This window comes from Castor canadensis, chromosome 9, assembly GCF_047511655.1.
Source record: "Castor canadensis chromosome 9, mCasCan1.hap1v2, whole genome shotgun sequence".
In the NCBI taxonomy this organism is placed as follows: Eukaryota; Metazoa; Chordata; class Mammalia; order Rodentia; family Castoridae; genus Castor; species Castor canadensis.
In genome coordinates, this window is record NC_133394.1 from 101,689,491 (window position 1) to 101,711,001 (window position 21,511).

The 21,511-nt window shown below is 33.9% G+C and overlaps 1 non-coding gene across 1 annotated transcript; it reads right to left on the bottom strand.

The window, feature by feature from the left end:
- Positions 1-2,542: 2,542 nt before the first annotated feature.
- LOC141411210 (U6 spliceosomal RNA) lies at positions 2,543-2,649 on the bottom strand. Its single transcript, XR_012436032.1, has one exon. It is a non-coding gene; the product is annotated as a U6 spliceosomal RNA (small nuclear RNA).
- Positions 2,650-21,511: the final 18,862 nt, after the last annotated feature.

The window sequence follows — 21,511 nt, forward strand, 5'->3', positions numbered from 1 at the left end:
ATACTTTAAATTCAATAAACTTAAGGTAGAGCTAGTAATCTGATTTTAAATTTATTTGCTTTTTCAAGGGAAGCATTCTGGTTTTAGTTCTTCAAGTTAAGTAAGAATAGTTTTTAGAATTGGGCACTTAATTCTAGAGGAAAATTCTGTCATGCATGTTAGAATTTAAATATCAAGGAAATATGGAATGTTCTTGAAAAGGGTTGTTCTCCATAACCGAATGGTTATAAGCTGGGTAAGTAAATGGTCTTTGGAAAGAGGATCAATCCACACTAACATATTATGGTAGCTAAATTGGAAACTATGGATAGACAAGAAGAAAAATTCAAAAGTCCATTAAATTTGCTGTATGGCAGGGAATACAAAGTGCACACCAAAGACCCTGTAGTAAATGTGGGAGAGCTTATTTAGTTAACCCTCTTTGGTGAAATTTAGAGAAAAAGGATTAGGAACATATTCCTATGTTAGGTATTAATTTCTCTATTTGGCTTCCATAATTAAGGGAATGTTCCAATATCTTTGTTACAAACTAAGATAATTTTGTGTAGATGATATCAGTCCTAAATATAAATATCTGCTTCTGCATGCCAACTCCTTTAAGGAGATGCAGGCAGACTCACATTGCACAATAGTGCAGGACCATAATATGCTATTTGTGAAACCCAGAACCATGAAAAGCGATCCTTTCTTTTTTTTTTTTTTGGTCACAGTGGGGTTTGAATTCAGAGCCTCATGCTTGCTAAGCAGGTACTCTTACCACTTGGGCGATTCTACCAGACCAAAAGTGACCCTAGTAATCAGTAGGAAAATATGATTGTTCCAGCACATTTATGATTTTTTTCTCCAAAAATATTAAAAGCTCTTTCATTTGGTTATAAAGCAGTAGAGAAACAAACAAAAAAGGACTAATATTTACTCAGTGCAACCTAATTTAATAATTAGAAGAATAGAAAATTAAAGTGTTTTCTTTACAAAAAATTTTATCAAGAAGGGTTAAACAGTGCTCACCTTCTTTCATATAAATTTTGTTGTAGCATGAACCTTCATTCTATAGCTTCAAAAATTTCTATGGACTTTCCTAAGATTGTATCAATTATCAATACTTTATCTTTTACATTTTCAATATCAGTAAATATGTCAAAGATTTGTTTCCCCCCTATTTTTTTGCCGTTGTTCATTTTTCTGCTGGTGAGTAAATGTATCTAGAGTCTCTCTGTTAGCGATAGTGCCAAAGCTTAATAGTCAGCTATTTTATCTATAGCTCCACTTAAATGCAATTCAAATCCTGCAGTTATTTGCACAGCGTGGTAAGGTTTCTGCCATAATGCTCATATTTTACTTCCTGCCATGATGCTCTGATGTTCTCAACTGTATGCTTTGTGTCCTATTTCTTCCCAAACACTGAAGAAATGACATATTCTTTAGTTGTAGCATCAGTAACCTGTCTGAAAGTCCACCTGAGACAATAGGCTTAAAGTTGAAATTACTAGCAACTTGGTCCAGTGACTGGATTGATGAAGTTCTGGTTGGGAGTAAGAAGCATATTTTAATATTGTCATTCAAGTGCCTGAGAGAATCATCTGAGGTCTTATCCATCAATAGTAGTAGGTTAATAGATAAATGATTTTGCCTAAAATATTTCTGCCACTGTGAGCAAAAGAGACAATACAACTACATGTGTTGTCTATGTGTGGGTAACAAATACATGGTGGTGAAACACCAACAGACACTGAAAGAAGTGACATGATTTGTCACTGACCTGATGTACTCCAGTTACTTATGCAGTGGTTTGTGGATTGCAAAGGTAGAAACACCTGTGTTCTTAACAAACCTTGTTCTTTACAATCACTTGTAGTTAGTACACCATGCTGCTGGTGCACTCATGTTACATAACTAAACCATGGTAACTAAAATACAATATGATACAAAAACTGCCTGTACTAAATCTAACAAACTGGTCCAGACTTTTGTTCTTAATTTGTTTCTTCATGAAAACATGCTTAACAGTTCTTTTTCTTTTTTCAAATAGTAATGGTAAGCTTTAAAATGTAATAAATATTTTAAATTAGGTGAACTTGAAAATATAAATTATTTTAACTTCTCTGCACTAAAAATAAAGACCACAGATAGAACCTGGGAATTTTCTTTATGTACAGCTCAGTATGGCACAGGAAAGGACTTTCATCTCTTTGTGCACATAACCACTCTTGTACACTGGCAATTATATCTTTGGCGCTCTTGCATATATAGTGGAAGACAGCACATCTAATTAGACATAAATCTTTACTGCATATCCTACCTAGAGTGGGTTCTTAAAAATAAAACATGCCCATGATTGCATTCATAGCATCCTTGAAAATTTGTGATTTTTTTTTTTTTGAGTAGGTAATAGGTCTAGGAGCAGGTCCTCTGTCTCAAAAATCAACAAAAAGGAAAGCTTTTCCACAGGCTCTAGTAACTTGAAAAACTGAAACATTTATTTGAGAAATAATTTACACAATATAAAACCCCCTCATTCTAAGTGCACAGTTCAATAAGTTTTAAAAACAGGCAACACATGATGCATTTGCATGTCATTCTTGAGCAAGGCTATGATAATCTTCACTGAGTTGTTTCAGTTTCATTCCAATATTTGCTGCCAAGTCAAACACTCCTGGAATTTTAATATTTGGCAAGCAAGTACCATCTAATGTTTTCCAGGAACCTAAGAGGAAAGATACCTCAGTATTTATTTTCCAGATAGGCATAGTACATATGTAAGTATATGTGTGCTTAGTATTTGTTCTGGACAAATATAAGGTAATGTATAGATAGATAAATATCCATATTCAAATAAAATTTGTTGAATCTTTATATTGATTTTAAAATGTGGTTGTTGTCTGTGTTTTATAAGCAAAGGAAAGAATTTCTTTAAGGTTTAGAAGCTTAACAGAGCACAGCTGGTACACTTTGAAGCTAAGATGCAATCTTGCATCTTCTGACTCACATTGTACTGGGATAGAAGGTTCTCTCTCCAGTAATGCTTCATTACCTGTAATAATAAGTTATTATTCATTGAGTTCTTGTGTAAGTCAAGCAACATTCTAATATTTTCACATGAGTAATTACATTTAGTCCTTATAAGAACTCTTTGTGGTAAATGCTGTTATTTTCAGTAGTGTGCAAATGAAGAATTGAGGTGCAGTGAGGCCAGAGATTCTGACCAAGATCATAAAATGAGAAAAGACACTTTTTATGGAATGTTGTACAGAGTCCACCACTATGTTTGCCTACCATCATCCCTCATAATATCCACCGTTCACCAAGGAAAGTAATAAAGCTGGTATTCTTCTGAAATAGAAAGGACAATAGAATGGGAAAGAAAATTTTTCATAACTCCCTGGACAGATTATTACATGCAATTGGTAAATCACACTAACAATAAGTCTTTTCTATGTAAAGATGTTCTGTGTAAACTGTAAACTTTTATCTGTTTTTGGACTTGAGATCTTATTTATTTATTTATTTTTGGTGGGACTGGGGTCAGAACTTGCAATGCATGCTCTCTACTGCTTGAATCACACCTTCAGTCCATTTTGCTTTGGTTATTTTGGGGATGGGGTTTCACAAACTATTTCCCCAGACTGACCTGGAACCGGGATCCTCCTGATCTCAACTTCCCACTAGCACCTGGTTTATAGCATGAATTTTTGTTTGTTTAAATTGAAACCATTTGCAGAACATTAAAGGAAACAGAAAATTACAAAGACAACTATGCCCCAGCACAGTGCTTCAGGATGGTTTTACCCAAGGGTCTCTGTCCAAGGTTGCTCTGTTCCAGAGATGACTTGGCTCACATACTTACATCATTTAGCTTTTCCCAGGCCCTTGTACTTAAATTAATAACCCTCTCAATCCCTGATTATGTTTTATTTTTCTCTTTTGTATTGACAATCACCTAAGCTGTGTTCGACTGACACATCCTTCTCAAATCAAAACTACAATGCTTTTCCTTAACCTCCTTTTTATTGAATACTTACCCTTTTATTTCTCACTGAGAATTCTAGTTCTCAAGGACATGGAAAATAATGAGAAATCTCATCATTGCTCATTTGTTCAAATACTGTACATCCAATAGTCTCAGAGTATCAATAGTAATTCTACTACCTACATGGTTATGAAAACCATTAAGCATTTTAGTGCTTTTATGCTCCACATTTGTTCCATGTTTTATGGTTGTTCTATACTTGCATTACTGAGAATATAGCCTCTTCATACTGTTCTCCCTCCCTCTGGGCCCTCAACACGTAGAGCTACATGTAAGTACGTATTTATAAACCTACAGCCCTTGTGTCAATGTCTGTAGTCATTTTATTTATCTGAAGTTTGTTCTATACTAGATTTCTTGGTAAGGGCTCCAGGAAAAAACTTTTCTGGAGTCCTTACATGCTGATAAGAGTTTGTTTATGTCCTTTGAACTTGAAAATCTGTTTTGTTGGCACACACATTAGTATCTTAATAAGTTATTTCATTGTTTTCTGGCATAAAGCACATGCTATTGAAAAATCTGATGCTAATCTATTTTTTTTCTTTATAAGCCATGTGCTCTTTATTTTTTAGGTGCCCAGCGAATTTTTTGCTTTCTTTCTTTGTTTTGTTAAACCAAGTAATTTTACTGGAATGTGTACTCGTTTTAGTTGTTATGATAAATATTCTGTACACTTTTGATATGTAATTTTGAATCTTTTACTGCTGGAAATTTATCTGGGATTACTGGATCTAGCATTTCTTCTGTAACCTTATTTTGGCTTTCATCTACTATTACCGTATGCTCAAAGGTTTTTTTTGCCTGTCTTCAATATTTTTCACTTTCCTTTGAATCTTTTTTCTTGATTACTTTTTTATTTTTAAAATTTTTTAATCTTTTTTATTATACTAAGCCATCATCTGTTGGGTTTATTCTTTACTGTGTTATTTCTAGTTTAAAATTCATTTTTGGAATACTCTTTTCTCCTTATTTCTAATTATTTCCATAGTATGGCATATTATTTGTGAGTTGTTCTAGTTCTAATTTATGTTATTTTTTCATGTCTTACACCCCTCTGTTCATGTTTCTTAGATAGTTTTGAAATGGTAGCTGAACAATTTTGTTCAGCTTTGTGAGCATATTTTTGGCATTCTTTTATTGTCTACATGTACTTTGTTCTGTTTTTTCCCCGCATTTTTCTTATAACTCCCTAAGGAATATGACCTTGATACTGGTATGTTGCTCATGTCTGTGTGAAATGGATTTTTATAAGCTGGAGTTTAGGAAAGCTTCTATAGCCTTCTGAGGTCCCTCATCTGTGTTTAAAAATGTGGGTATGGGTTTTCTGGGACTTGGTCTGGACTTTTTTTTCTTCCTTTCTCTTTATTATTTCTATCTTATTCAGTTTTGATTTCCTTCCAACAATTTCTGGTTAGCATGGTTTCCTGGACCTAGGGAGCTCTGCTAAATCAGTTCTGAGATTTACCAGGAGTTCTTTATTCCAGGTTATTCCATCCTTCTTGGGGAGAGGGGTCAGAGTCATAAACTCCTTGCAGTTTCAGCTGCTGTGTTCAAACTGTTCCCTACTTTCTGAAGAACATTGCTGATAATTTTAGCATTCTTCTGCTCTCAGGTCCCGATGATACTACTCTGTTGGTCTCTTCCTCTTACTCCTGCAGTTATGTATATATCATGCAGTTTCAGTTATGTTGGTGGATTGTTTCCACCCCATGATATTTATGGTTTATGTGGATAATTACTCATCTAGTTTTAGTTTTAAATGCCTACCCTGTTTTTCCTTTTTATGTTTTTAATCTAAATGCTGTTTCTCTGTGAGAATTTGGAAAGCCAAAAGCCTATACCACACCACACACTGCATTTTTTCTGGGATATTCTTCTGTCTAGTTTTTCAATATGTGCTATTAATATTGAACCCTAGCAATGCTCTTTCATAATCAATAAATGCCATGATTGATACATATGTATTATTAATACATTAAAGGAAAAAAAATTACCAGTCACTTAACGTGAGTAGTCTTTTATACAGTACTGCCTAGAAAACCCTGAGTCTATATTGAAATAATTCGATATGTGTTATATATTAAAGCAGAAGTTTCCTTTATTTTCTAGTATATGGTGATAGGGCTCACAGAGTCATATTTTTTCCTGCTAAAAATACAAATTTATTGGAAAATATTCCACCTAATTTGATCAAAAGCTCAGATTTCCCTTCAAACAAGTTTGAAGTGTTTTAAAAGACCAGTTTCACTCCAATTTTGGATATGTAAAAAAGGCATTGCACTTACTTGGGGACAATTCTTTTCTTAGAGTGGGCTGTAGGAGGTGATTGATCTATTCATGACATTAGTGGTAATCATTTCTAGACTCAAAGTTTACCTAGGTAATACTTATGTGCTATGAAATGATACAAACTGGAAGCCAATTAAAACATGTGTTTGCTTTAAAGACCAAGTATGCTCATAAAATTGTACAGAAAGTGTGAAATGAGATTTCACACAAATCAGATGAAGTTTCTGATGAGTTATTAGGCACAGATTACTGAGAGTCTTGTATGTAGACCATGAGATGTGGTGCTTCTGAGCTATTCCAAGACTAATATTATTAATGAAAAAACAAAAGACTCTTGAAATAATATTCTCAAGTATTTGACCAAATATGTTGATTGTCAGACAGTATCCTCTTGGACATGTGCTTTTAGGCTATTCAAATTGAGCATTCTTTATAATTAAGCAGGTTTGGAATGAGACCATTTCCTTTACTAAGAGATAAAACCAACATAATACCTCCATTTGTTTATCTATTTAATAAGCAATTATGGATCATGTTTATTTCTGGCTTCATTGAAAAACTCTGTAAATTTTGTTTGTGGAGGTGTTTATTTTTACCTAGAGTGGTTTTTGTTTGGTTTGTTGGTTTTTGATTTGTGTATGTGTGTGTGTGTGTGTCTAAACCCTCTTGAGTTGATAGTTTTGGTACCTGTTTCTAGATCATTCTCTGCAGTGAAACTACAATCTGATCCATTACAAGATGTTTAATCCCTTTTCATCTAATATTAAAAATAGGGGACAAAACTTCTCTTACTTCTTTTGTATCTAGAAATGTGATTAGTGTAAGCATAGGTTGGCCACAGCTTGGGAAGCACTCCCATTTCTCAAATGAACAGAGTGACAATTATTATGGAGCTAATATCTTTTACATATTAGAAAACAAAGTTGAGAAAGATGACTAGTTTTCTTTATAAGAAATTACCTAATTTCTTTGGGAAAGAACAAAAACTGCACTCAAAAACAGTCTAGGTAACAGAAGTACATTAAAATTGTTAGTTAAGCTTTGATGGAGATCAGAAAAGGTAATTATGAGAAGCCTGAACCTCAAAGCTTGGATCTAACTCTCACTTGACTTACAAAAGTAGGTCCTAGAGCTAAGATACATTTTTCCTTTTATCCTATGTTCTATCTTTTCTCTTGTAAACCAGAGGATCCATCTAAAGAGAAAAGCAGAGGTACACATATAATGGGTGTATCTTATGCCTGGTCAAGGAAGAAAGAAATGGTGACCACTTCCTCCTGTAATGATATATCATAAAGAACTTGAAGCAAGATAATTGCTATTGGTTTGGTCAAAAAAATAGGGATTCTTTTTAAGAGTTAACTAGATGAAAACCTCTATTAACATAGAAAGCTATCATTTGATAGATATTTTTCTTGCTTGTATATTTACAGTGAGGTAATAAAGGGAAAGCAGTATCTCTTATTGGTATTGTAAAACTATGACTGCTGTAATTAATTAAGATGATATATTGAAACATTGGCAGAGTTTAGTGCTTCCTGATCCATATGTGGCACAATTTCAGCCAGTGTTCTTGTTGTTGTTATCTAATCTCACAAAAGATACTTTTTAGGATGATGGAATTTACAGAGGAAATAAAAATCACACTATTATCTGACTTTTGCTCCTGAGGAACTAATGAGCAAGAGTCATTACTCATAACAGAATAATTAATTGGGTTTCTACTCTGTGCCAGACAGTAGGCTGGGATCTGGGCTCACTTAGATAAGAAACAGTTCTTTTTCTTATGGCACTCACAGTGTAAGGAGAGACAGGCAAACAAATCATTGCCATATAAGTTGATAAATGTTGTAATAAAGGTATGAACATATGCCACAAATATAGAGGAAGGAGTGCTTAAGTGCTCCCACCAAAAAGCAAAGGCTTCAAAGTAGTTGGTACTTGACTTATAACAAGACTTTAGAAAGCTTAAAGGGAAGGAGCAGGAAGACCAAGTAAGAGGTATCAGCATACGCAAAGATACATTATGTTTTACAGAATCAACTTGAGAAACAACTTTTCTTTTATGCTAAGAAGTTTGAATGCTATTGTGAAGAAAAAACAAAGAAATATTTGGGGATAGAAACAAGTGAAATTACTCAAGTTTTAATTGACATTGATTGCTCACTATATGCCAGGCTACCAAGTGCTTTCTATGTGACATGTGGCATATAAAGAGTTAGAAGTGGCTTAAGGTAAAGAATATTTAATGCCACAGAAGGGGGAGGTCAACAGATCAATAATTCCAGGTTGACTTACTGACTTGCACTGTCATCAAAGACTAAGGATCTTTCTACCTTTTACCTTTACTTAGACCTTATTGCAAAAAACAGTCCCCTAAAGCTGCAAGTATCATCTACTTATAGTCAGTCCACATATAGAAATAAACACCAGTTTTACTCTTTTATCTCTTACTTTGTGATATAGGTCTCTCTGAGAGCATTCCGTAGAATATTTTCCTTTGCCTCATTGGTGACCTGAACATACAACTTCCAATATCATAATGGGAATTTGGGAAAGGGAATAATGTTCATTTTTAGCCTTGGTTATATTAAATAACTGTTCAGCAACCAATGGTTTGTGCCTCTTCTTGGGTAAAATTAATATTTAAAAATTGAGAGGAAGACAAGGCAGTGATGGCGTAGATTTACAAATAGGGATAAGACCAGAAGACAGTGGTGGTTTGAGAAATTAGAGGTCACTGCTGAATTTTATTCTAGAAATTTCATTAGAGTTTTCTAGAGGAAAACATACAGGAAGCCCTTCAAGATACATGCATATGTGCTGAGCATTGTGACTCATGGATGTAATTCTAGCTACTTGGGACTCAGAGATTTGGGGGAGCATGGATTGAGGTCAGCTTGAGCAAAAGTTTCAAGAGATTCTACCTCAAACAATAAAGTGGGCACGGTGGCATGTGCCTGTCATCTAAACTATGTAGGAAACATAAATAGGAGATCGTGATCTAGGCTGGTTGGGCATAAACACTAAACCCTGTGTGCAAAAAGGTTGAGGGTGTGGCTCAAGTGGTAGAGTACCTGCTGGGAAGTGTGAGGCCCTGAGTTCAAACTCCAGTACCACCAACTAAATAAATAAAATATGTAGGCATAAGCAATGATTTTCTGTGTATGTTTCCAATAGTTCAGAAAATAATAGCAAAAATTGACAAATGGGATTGCATTAAATTAAAGAAATTTCTTCACAGCAAAAAAAAAAAATCAACGTAAAAGATAGTCTATAGAATGGAAAATGGTCTTTGCCAAGCTACTCTTTTGACAGTAGGAGGAATTATTCCTAAATTCAGGAGAAAGAAATCCACTAGAATATGAGTTTAATAGTAACCTATCTGTCAGTAGTTATTAAAATACAGCCCAAGACTACAAAGATATCAAATTATAGATGAATTTGGAAATTGAGGAAACTGGGGAGTTGCTTATTGACGTATCCTAATTCTTCTGAAATTTTTGAGAACTGCAGATACTGATATTTGTATATGTATACAGGAAAAGGGTATGTTGAATGACAAGAGTTGGTTAGAAAAATTTAAGAAGTTGGAATAAATGTGGACTAGCCAAAATATGAAATTATAAACATGTTTGTTAAGGATCCAGGGATATATTCAGTACACACTGTCATTGAATACATGCCTTTAAATAATGCAGACTTACATGATTACATTTTCTGCTGCAGGGCCTGACACCCAGTAAGTAGAAATAGATAAGGTTATTACTGTGAATGGCCCAGGATTACAGATTATTGAGGGCTGGAGGATGTGAGTACAATGCAACCACCTAGAATATTATTGGAGTGATGAAGCCAGGAAATGCAATTTAAAAAGAACCTGTAAACTTATGAGCATAATTCTAGACTGGGAAAGTAGAAGAGCTCTGTACCTTTATATTGTGCCTACCTTACTTACCTAACCCCTTGTCTTTAGTGCTTGGTAATCATATTGATCTGAACGCATACTTAATCTCCCAAACACAGTTAATTGGTCATTGACAGCTTGTAGAGGAATATGTTTTTCTCTTCTGTGAATTGGAATTCAGAAAGAGTCATTTAATCTGGGCTCAGACAGCATTGAGATAATGCTTATATAATAGCCTTGTAGTAGAATTCTGCTACCACTGCTTGGAAAATATAGAAATAGCTTCAGTAAGAAAAGAAACATACATAGAGAATAGAGAAGAATACATGGGGAAGCACTGCCTGGCACACCAGTACCTTGCCCGTTTCTGCTGATTCTCAGACATTTTGAAGTCTGGATTTAGTCCTTCCATTCATTTGGTTCCATGAGCTGAACACACATCTTGTATTAAAATTTCCTTTTATGCTTGAGCTAGTTTGAGTTGTGCTTACATGAATCCCAAAGGGTCTTATGAAAGACAAGATCAAAAGACCAGAGGTCCTCACTAGTAAAAAAAAAAAAAAAAAAAAAAAAAAAGCAAAAAGAGAGAGATTTATTGCTAATGATTGTTCTGGAGAGGTAAAATGATAGGATAGAAAGGTTTATGAGAAGATTGTTATAATTAAAGCATAAATTCAATATTTTTCCATTTTGAAAATTCCTGAAGTCAATTAAACAGTTATAGGTATGACAATTCAGTGTAGGACAGGAGAAGAATATTGCTGAAGAGAATGAAGGTCACATTATTTAGGTAAAAAGACCACTGATAACTAATAAGCTATACTAGCCACATAGATTTCAAAATTAGTTAAGAGTTGTAGTGTAAGAAAGGGTGTGAGTTAACTGAAAATAACTTCACTGAATGTGGAAATGTGATCTAAATTTTATACTATGAAGAATATAAAGGTAGATAATATAAAGAACTATGACAAAGACAGAGCAGAGGGCATGCACTCCAAAAGGTAAAGGCTTATCAGGAGAAATAAAATAGAAAGATAAATGATAATACAATGGGAAGACCAGGAATGGTGGAACATGCCCTGTGATCCCAGCTATTTGGGAGGTGATGTTTGGAAGGATTGCTGTTACTGAGACCCCATCTCAACAGACAAGAGGTAATTTATTTACTGCCAAGAAATACTAGGGGAATCTTATGGGGCACCAAAAAAAAAAAAAAAAGAGAGAGAGAGAGAGAGAGAGAGAGAGAGAGAGAAAACACAAGAAAACAAAGAAATAGCAAAGGAAGGTAACTATGAGTACACTAGCATGATGTCAGGGCATAGGGTCACACTTAGGGTCTACTTACATGTCCTCAGTGAATACATTCATCTGTGTAGTTTCTGGAATGAGACTATTAAGAATCCCACCTGAAAAGAAAGTCCTAAATGTCATCAAATGACCACTTATTTGTCTAAGAAACAGGGGAAAGCATTTGGGGACACATACTCAGTGTGCGTATAATTACTTATTCAATTACCTCATCATGGTATTTTGATGCAAAATGCCCAATGAAAACAAAAAGACAAATGGAGAAAGAAGGCAGACTTTTTAAAGTAGTGATTCTGACTTTAAATTTAGAGCTTTGTGAATATGGTCCAGATCTACTTTCACAGCACTTCTGATTTATTCTGCTTCACCTGTGCTCTCCCATCCAATCATATAATTTGCTTGCTGTGTTTTATGTAACTGATAAAATGCATTTTGTGTTTTCTAGGGGGTTGTTTTGATGAATCAACCTATCTATCTGTCTATCTATCTATCTTTCATCACATCTGGCTTATCAATAGATCTTGGAGGGCCTCAAAAGCAGAGCATTTTAATGTCATATACATGCTGTTTTTAAAATTGTGTTTAAGCATATAGTAGATGTGCAGCAAATGGACATTGCCTAAAGGACTGATAGAATTAATCTATGCAGGGAAATGTCTCCAGCATCTATGCTGAGTAATCAGGAGGCTATCTATTATTACTAAACTATGCTTTTTTATAACAGTTCTGTTTTCATGTGGATTCATTATTAATACATTCCCTAAGAAGTGAAGGATTTTAGGCAAATCTGAAATTGCTAACACATTGTTCTTTTGCTATTTAAGCAGTCAAGTAGCACAAATGCAAATTGCAGTGAGTACACTTGGGTGAGGAGGGACACACAGTTTTTCAATATTTATTTTGGGTAAGTGTGTTGGTAGGTAAACCACATTGTATCTTGTGACTTTCTAAATGATTAATGTATATCATTTAGATATTGTTACATCAAAATGAGCCCCAAGAAGTGATAAGAATTAACATTTCAATTTTAAATGTGAAACATTCTAGTCCCAACGTTAGTAACTGTTAGTATGTTTTATCACATTTAATTCTGTGACATCCTTTTAGCCATTCTGTGAAATATCATTATTAATACTTTTATTTTAAGGACAAAGAAAGAATTTATTTGGCTTTCCCAAAGTTGAACAGTTAGTAAGTGATATGAATAGAAGTTTCATTTAAATTTCCTTATTTCAAAGGTGGGTTATTTTGTTGTTCTGAATTGTTGGAAAAAATTCTATTTGTTCTCCAGCAGGCTTAAGTTTGTAGTTAGTGGTAGCATTAGCAGCAAAGGCAACATTTCATAGCATTTCCTACAGGCCAGAAGTGGTCTGAGTGCTTGACATGTACTAGCAGAGAAGGAACATGGTGGGAAAGAGGAAACGATCTTCCAGGGTCATTGCTTAGTTTAGTCAGAGAAGGGTTTTGTTTATCTAAAACATCTCTTTTTATCTTTATGACTAGATTAAACAAAGGGCATGTTGTCTCATCTGTAATTTCCAGGTATTATTTTTCTCCTCTGGCCTCTTAAATTTCTTCCCACTTTTCATACATGTGTGAGAAAAAAAGGAAAGCATGTTTTGTGGTTTGCCAGGGCTCTTTTCTTAACAGTCAAGGGCACAAGCTTCACTTTTATTCCCATTGTGCATCAATAGCCTGAACCAGATACATTATGAGTCACAGATACATTACATTTCCTAAGCTGCTGTATTAATGCTCCTTTGCTTCAGACTGCTACATGCTTATTAGTGTCCAATGGTAACTGATTCCTATTGGCCAATCCATTTCTAAAGAATTGTAAAGGATGTTATATACTGAGTTAACAATGAGCACTATGCTGGGCTGCAATAAAAGTCACAAAAAGACAATCTTTTACAAATTTGTAAGCCTTGCGAAGTTTGAACAAAAATAAAACTCAAAATTATATGAATATTTACATGTACCTCCAGAAATCATCTTTTGCTATTTTGAAAATGCTAGATTTCCTTCTGCTTTCCAGCCTTGAAATTATTTCAAAACCAACATATATCAAATAAAACCACCTTTCCCTGGTTCCTCAAAAAGCTCATGTAAAACCTATTTTTACCTACAAAATGTCTCTCCAAAAAGTCAACATCCTTGTTGAAGGTAGGGAGAGAGGAGAGGTGGGCTGTGGGCTTGAATGGGGAAAATTTATCCACTTCAGATATATAAATAAATCTGGTGAAGAATAATCAAGAAAAATGAAGCCAATGTGGCCTGCACAGTAGAGCTCTACACAGCAGTTTGTTCTATTTATGCTATATTGGACAAATGTACAATTACATATGTTGTATTCTGTTTATTAAATCTCTAATCTCTGTTCACTGAATCTCATCAAAACATTTGAAACACTAATTTCTTTATTTAAAGATGCCTACTATTTCACCTTGTATTTATTCTGGAACATGTAGTGATGTATATATCAACAAATGATATTGACACGGAAAACACTTGAAATAGTAGTGTTAACTGAATTAATTTTTTGAAATAAATTTATTTAAAAATTTTAAATTATATTTGGAGTTGAAAACTATAACTGCATACAAATTACATTTTAATTTAACATAATATTTAATGTATCTGAGTATAGTTTGAACTTATTTCTAATGGATATTCTGTGATAGCTATTAGTGCTTAATTTTCAAGTGAGTATTATTAGTACTTTAATCTTCAATATTTGCTGTTTCACTGTCAAATCTTGCACAGTTTCTTGTCTAGTTTCATGATCTACAATATTAGAGACATCACAAAAGTATGTCCCATGTCTCTTGGTGTTATTATTTCAAAGAAAATGTGTAGAGGAGAAAAAATTTAGTATAAATTGAGGTCATACATTTACTGATTACAATTAGCAAGTAACAAGCCCACAGCAAGAAACCTAGATCAAAAACTTGAATAGATCTGGATTCTAAAAATGGAGGAATATCTAAATTGATTTCACCTTAGGGAAAAAAATCTACACACACACACACACACACACACACACACACACACACATTCCATAGGTCTGTTTCTTCATCATAGGAATAATAACATAATATGTGCAATGCCAAAGTTTAACAAGCACTTTCCTATACATAACCTCATTAAGTAGACAATTACTGACAAGAGTTAATAATCAGTGGAAACATTCCTTCTAAATTGATCATGACAAATCTCATCATAACAAAAAGAGAAATCATTGCTAATGATGTCAAATATATATGTTCTCCAAAATAATCAATGCTGTCTTATGGCTGGTTTTCAGGAATTGATTGTACTCAATTATTATACAATTTGATTTTTAGTCAAAGTTATATACATGAGATATTTTTAGCATTTTCTTTATAAAGAATATAGCAAATATTAGAAATGTACAACTTGTGGTAATAGTAGTACTGTTAGAACTTTTATGTAGTTTATTTTTTTTTATCTTGTACAACTGTGATGATAATGCTTATATATTTCCTCTGGATAGTTATATTATGGTGTTTCATAATATGATACTTTTCATTACAAGTGTAAGGCTTATATAATACTCTATCCAATTGATGTACAATCATTTTCATGACTACTTGCATATTGTGATAATGAGTATCTTAATAGAAAAATAGATTTCCTATTTTGTGTTACTTTTCCAGGCTGTATTTCCAGAATTAAATCATTGAAGTAAGTGGGATATATCTGTTTTGACTTGTGGCATATAATTTCAAAAGTTTTTCTAAAGTATCACAGCACATTACTGTTTCTCAAGCAAAGTAGAAGTAGATATGTGTCACCATTTTTTTACTGGGTTTATGTGCTAACATTTTAAGTCAAAAAATACTTCATGAGATCAATATGATGTTATGATAATTAAGATTTACTTTTCTGCTATTCCTATGGGTAGATGTTTTCTCCTATGTTTATCTACCACTTACATTTCCATATCTATATATTATCTATTCTCTTTCCTTCAAATAGAATGAAGTATAGTGCTGCAGAAAGAACTCAGGCTTAGAAGACTTAGGTGTAATTTAATGCCTCATTGACTATATGCCCTTTAATAAATAGCTTGTCCTCTTTGATGTTCCATTTCTTATCTGCAGGATAATAATATCCAGTTCATAAGGCTGTATTGAAGGTTAAGCACATAACAAATATCCAAGGCAGCAACTAGCAGATGCTCAGTAAATGTTGACTCTTTTTGCCTGATAGAAATAATCCTGACCTTCTCTTTCTTGACTATTGAAGGAACTATAATAGATGAATAGTTATATAGACTGTGTCTACTAAGAAATTAATTATTAATTTTTTATGCAAATTTACCTGTTTTTGTCCTTTAACATATTTAATATGTTAAAATACTCAACACTCAGATTTAAGGAAAAGAGAAAACAAACACATTTTACTTCTCTAGGATTAAGAAGGACATGATTTTAACGTGCTAACATATCCTAATGAAGGCAGCCAGCAATAGCTAAATTTAGTTAAATTTATAATGAAAGAGATATATTAAACATGATGCAATTTGCTTATTTGCTCATTATTGACAGACATTAGTGGGTCAATGGATTATTAAGTATGAATTTACACCAAGACCATGAAGGATGATTCTTGTGAAAAATCAGGCAAGAGTTTCATTGGTTTAACAAACAGACTTCTTGCAGACAGCTGGTTAACTACAATCAAACTCAAGCTTAAAAATACTCAGAGTTAAAAATGACAGGCACTAATTAATTTTCCAATTAGTTAAAGATTGATTCAGCACGTCATTCTTAAACTGAGCTGCCATTTAAAGAAGCAGTCATTGGTGTTGACAGAAGTGGCTTGTGTTCAACATTTCCATTAAGAATGCACCCTCACCACATCTCTATCAATCACCATGATCTAGACCAAGCCTGTCCTAGGAAGTAGTGAATGGCTGGTTAGCTTTCATATATATATCACTCTTTTGAAAGGTATACCATTGATATTAACAATAATTGTGATTAAGCTATAATTACCAAGCAGAGTTTTTTTTTTTTTTAAATGTAACTTTTAGATGTTCATGGAGTATCTGGAGCAGAATATTTACTAAGATGAAGGAAACTCACCTTATGTATGATTTTCAGAATGAACCTCAAATTTTCTACCTGTTTTCTCTCTTCTGCAAAACTGGGATATTAATACCTTTTCCTATTTTAAATGATTATTTCAAAAAGTATAAATGTAAAGCATTTCTAATAATTGTACTTTTCATATCTGTCTATTACTAGGTCCTCAACAGAAATTCTGAATGAATGAAGATTTTGTTTTCTTTAGTGGTATTGGGGTTTTAACTCAGGGCTTCCAGCTTGCTAGGTAGGTGCTCTTAACGCTTGAGACATACTCCATGCCCTTTTTTTTTGCTTTATGTTATTTTTTTGTATAGGTTCTTGTGTTTTTGCTTAGAACAGATTTTAGACAATGATCCTCCTCCTATGACTCTCAAGTATCTGCGATTCCTCATTTGTTAAGATGATGATCTTGCTAACTTTTTACCCTGGCTGGTCTTGAAGTGCAATCCTCCTAGACTCCACCTCCTGAGTAGCTGGGATTATAGATGGGGACCATTTTGCTTAGTCCTAATGGCTTATATTGAATCATTTCTTTAAACTCAAAGAAGCAGGAAATTAAGGTAAAACGTATGATTATTTGTCGTTTTTTATGTTATATTGTGTCATGAGGGACCAACCACATCAAAATTTTCTATGGAAATTTAGTTTTCAATCTTTCCTCTACTTTCAGTTATTAACAATATTACCTACCCTTAAAATATTAACTTGATCTTATATAACAGTCCCTTAATTTGGGAGTGGGAGGGTAAATAAGAGGAAGTGATCAGTGCTGTTTCTGACTTCATTTTGCAAAATATGAAAGTTCAGAAAATTTGTGGATGTATCTCTCAAAATAATTTCCTATATTAAATTCATTTTCTTGAGTCAATGGAAATATATTAGTACTAATACATCAATTTTGAAATAATGGATGTAGAAAAGCTTCATGTCAAGCATTTAATCCTCCAAATGTGACTGTTGACCCTTCTGTATCGTGTGTTGGGATGAAGATCATGCACTGTGTTAAACTCCCCCACTCTTCCTGCCTTCTATGGAGGCAGTGTCTTGCAAAGGTTAACACCACCCCTGAGCCAACTGTATCAGTTACAGTCTCAGATCTGCTGTTTACATTCTGGGTATATTGAGCAAATCACTTTGATGCCTCAAAAATAATCAAAATTATACCCCTTAGGTTCTGTGAGTCTCAGTTACTCACTATGTTCATTATCATTATACAACTTTCCACTGAGGGATTGAAGACCTTACTCTCATGCTGATCCCCACTCTTGGTACTAAGTTTTGGCCATTGTCATATCTGTTCTCTTGGTCTTTAGTGTTCTAGGTGGCCTCCCTATTTCTAGTTTTGCCTTCCCAATTTTACTTGCAACTATCTTTTGACTGGCCTTGAACTCACAATCACCTTTTCTCCACCTCCCAAGTGCTGGGATTACAGGTGTGACCACCATGTCAGGCTCTAAAAACAACTCCAATTATCCTAGTTCTCCAATGATTTATCACAAGCTATTTAAAAATACTGGGGTTTATGGTCAATAATAATTTATTTAGCTCATAAATCTGCTATTTTGACAGGGATGAGAGAGAATGGGCCATCCTTTTTACCTGCAGTATTATCTGGATCACTTGACTAAAAGCTGTAGAACAACTTCCAAGATTGCTAATTTTCACAGCTGGCAAGTTGGTTCTGATTAGAGATTAGCTTTAGCTACTCTGTACTTCAGCCATACTGGCTATTTTCAGTTTCTTCAAGATGGTGGTGAGTTTCCAAGAATATTTGTCCCAAGAGACAGAAAGTAGAATTTCAACATCAATTCCTTTTTCCTTTGGTCATAGTCTCAAATGGGACAAATATCAAAGAATTGATAATTTTTAGTGGTTTTGGGGTTTGAACTCAGAGCCTCACACTTGCTAGGCAGGCACTCTACCACTTGAGTCTTGCTACCTGCCCTGTTTTCATGTTGGGTATTTTCTTTTTTTTTTTTTTTTATTATTTATATGTGCATACAAGGCTTGGCCCATTTCTCCCCCCTGCCCCCACCCCCTCCCTTACCACCCACTCCGCCCCCTCACTCTCCCCCCCACCTCCTCAATACCCAGCAGAAACTATTTTGCCCTTATTTCTAATCATGGTGGGTATTGTCGAGATAGGGTCTTGTGAACTATTTCCCTACACTGGCTTCGAACTTGATCCTCCTGATCTCTGCCTCCCAAGTAGTGCACCTAATATCAAAGAATTTTAGGGCCATGATACTTTCTGTTAAAATTTTTACAATAATTCCCTAATTACTGTATGCAAGCTTTTTCTATTTTATACCCATTTTTATTTCTTTAAAAAATTTTTTTATCATTATTATCATTTTACCATTTAAATTTGGTCATTGTTCCATGTAATAGAATATCTGTTGTTCATACTATTATTATAATTTATTTCATGTTTTACTTTTTATTGACAAAATGTGGTACATATATGCAATGTATAATGATCAAATCAGAGTAATTAGCATGTCCATCTTCTTAAACATGCATCATTTCTTTCTATTGGGAGACTTCAAACTTCTCTCTTCCAATTCTTTATAAAATATATAATAAATTGTTGTGAACTATAATCACCTTATTACATTATAGATTATTAAGTTGTATTTCTTCTATGTAACTGTATTTTGGTACCCATTCCAGCATCCCTTGATGTCATCTCCCCTCCACCCTTCCTAATTGCTAGTGACAACTATTCTCCTCTCTACTTCTATGAAATCAACTCTTTTACCTTCTACATATGGGAAACAACATGCAAAATTTTTTCTTTCTGCCTGGCTTATTTCACTTAAGATAATGATCTCCAGTTCTATTCATGTTACAGCAAATAACAGGATTTCCTTTTTGCTGTTGAATAATGTTCCACTGTGTGCATATACCACATTTTAAAATTCATTCATCAATGAGCATCTGGTTTGATTCTATATTTTGGTTATTATGAATGGTGCTATAAATGGGAGTACATTTATCTCCTTGATATGATGATTTCGGTTCCTTTAGATGTACACAGTACTGGAATAGTTGAGCCATATTTTAGTTTTTTGAGGAAACTCCATACTATTTTCCACAGTGGCTGTAGTAGTTTGTATTCTCACTAATAGTGTATGAGTTTCCATTTCTCCATTCCTTTCCAGCACTAATTGTTTTTAGTGTTATCTATTCTTACTGAGACAACATGGGATCACATTGTGGTTTTCATTTGCTTTATTAGTGAAGAACAGAATTTTTCAGACACTTTTTGGTCATTTTTATATCTTTTTTCATTAAATGTCTACTAGGATCATTTTTCTATTATTTTTGGAGTTTGAACTCAGGTTTTCCTACCTGTGAGGCAGATGCTCTACAGCTTAAGTCATGCCTTTAGCTTCTTTGGCTTTGGTTATTTTGGATTGAAGTTCTTCCTTTTTAGTTGGCCAAATTTTGCCTGGACCACAATCTTCCTATTTTAAGATCCCCACTATTACTGGAGAGACAGATGCCTGCCACTACACCCATTTTTTTTTTCTCTTGAGATGGCAACTTACAAACAGTTCTGCCTAGGATGGTCTAGAACCACAATCCTCCTGACCTCAGCCTCCCACATAAGTTGGAATGACAGGTACATGCCACTATGCCCAGATATTGGTTGAGAGGGGGCCCTACTAACGCTCCCCACACTGGCCTCAAACCATGGTCCTCTTGATCTCAAGGTCTCAATTAGCTAGGATTACAGGTATGAGTCACCAGCTCCAGCTCATTTGCCTATGTCTGATCAGATTATTATAGTTTTGCTGTTGAGTTTTTAAATTCCTTATATTTTCTGCATATTAATCCTTTGTTAAGCAAATAGTTTGTAAATGTTATCTCTCATTCTGAAAATTTTCTCTTCCCTCTGTTGATTCCTTTGCTGTACAGAAACTTCTTAGTTTGATGTAATATCATTTATCTGTTTTTGTTTTGGTTACTCGTGCTTTGGGGGCCTTCTAAAAAAATTGCCCATATTAAATCTTTGAACTGTGTCCCCTATACATTTTTCCATAATTTTCATAGTTTTAACTAATATTTAGCTGATCTATTTCCTGTTGGTTTCTGAATATTGTCAAAGAAAGAGTCTAGTTTCATTCTTCTTATTATTTTTTACTGTCACATTGTTTTATGGCACACATGAAAACAAAATGAAACCAAAACAAATAAACATACAAACAAAGGCCAATTCATTTTCTCAAGACCTTGAGGTAACTAGAATTTTTAAGCTATCAAAATTTATGAGAGGCTTTCACTGCCAAAGTCACTGCTGGATTTTCATAATTCATTGCAGACAATCTGCTACCAATTATTATGGAAGATAGAAGACTCCTAATCAGGGAAGAAAGCAAAATTAACACTTGTAATTATCACTGGATTATTTAGACTATTATAAGATTATGGTTATTACTATTATTAGTGTCATTTGAAAGTTATCTCTCCTTTTATCAAGCACAATTCTGAGTAATTTCTCTACTTAGTATTGGTTGACTAGCCTGCAAATATTCATGGAAAATGCCAAGTTATGGTGCTGTTGATTCAGCCCATACCACTAACCTAATCCTTTAACTTCTTGTGGATTTGAGAAACCATTAGCTACCTGTTTTCCTGCATTCAATCCATTGTGATTTGTAAATTTTTTATGTTCTTAGAGTCCACGAGAGTCATTATTTTACTGTATTCAACCAATAATTGCACTTTGATTTTCACAAGAAAAATTTGAAACGTATACAGATTTAGAATACTTTTCTTTTTCGCTGTCTAGTCTTTAAAATCCTGTGTATGTTTTAGTTTAATGTACATCAAAGAATTTGATTAAACAATGAGCTA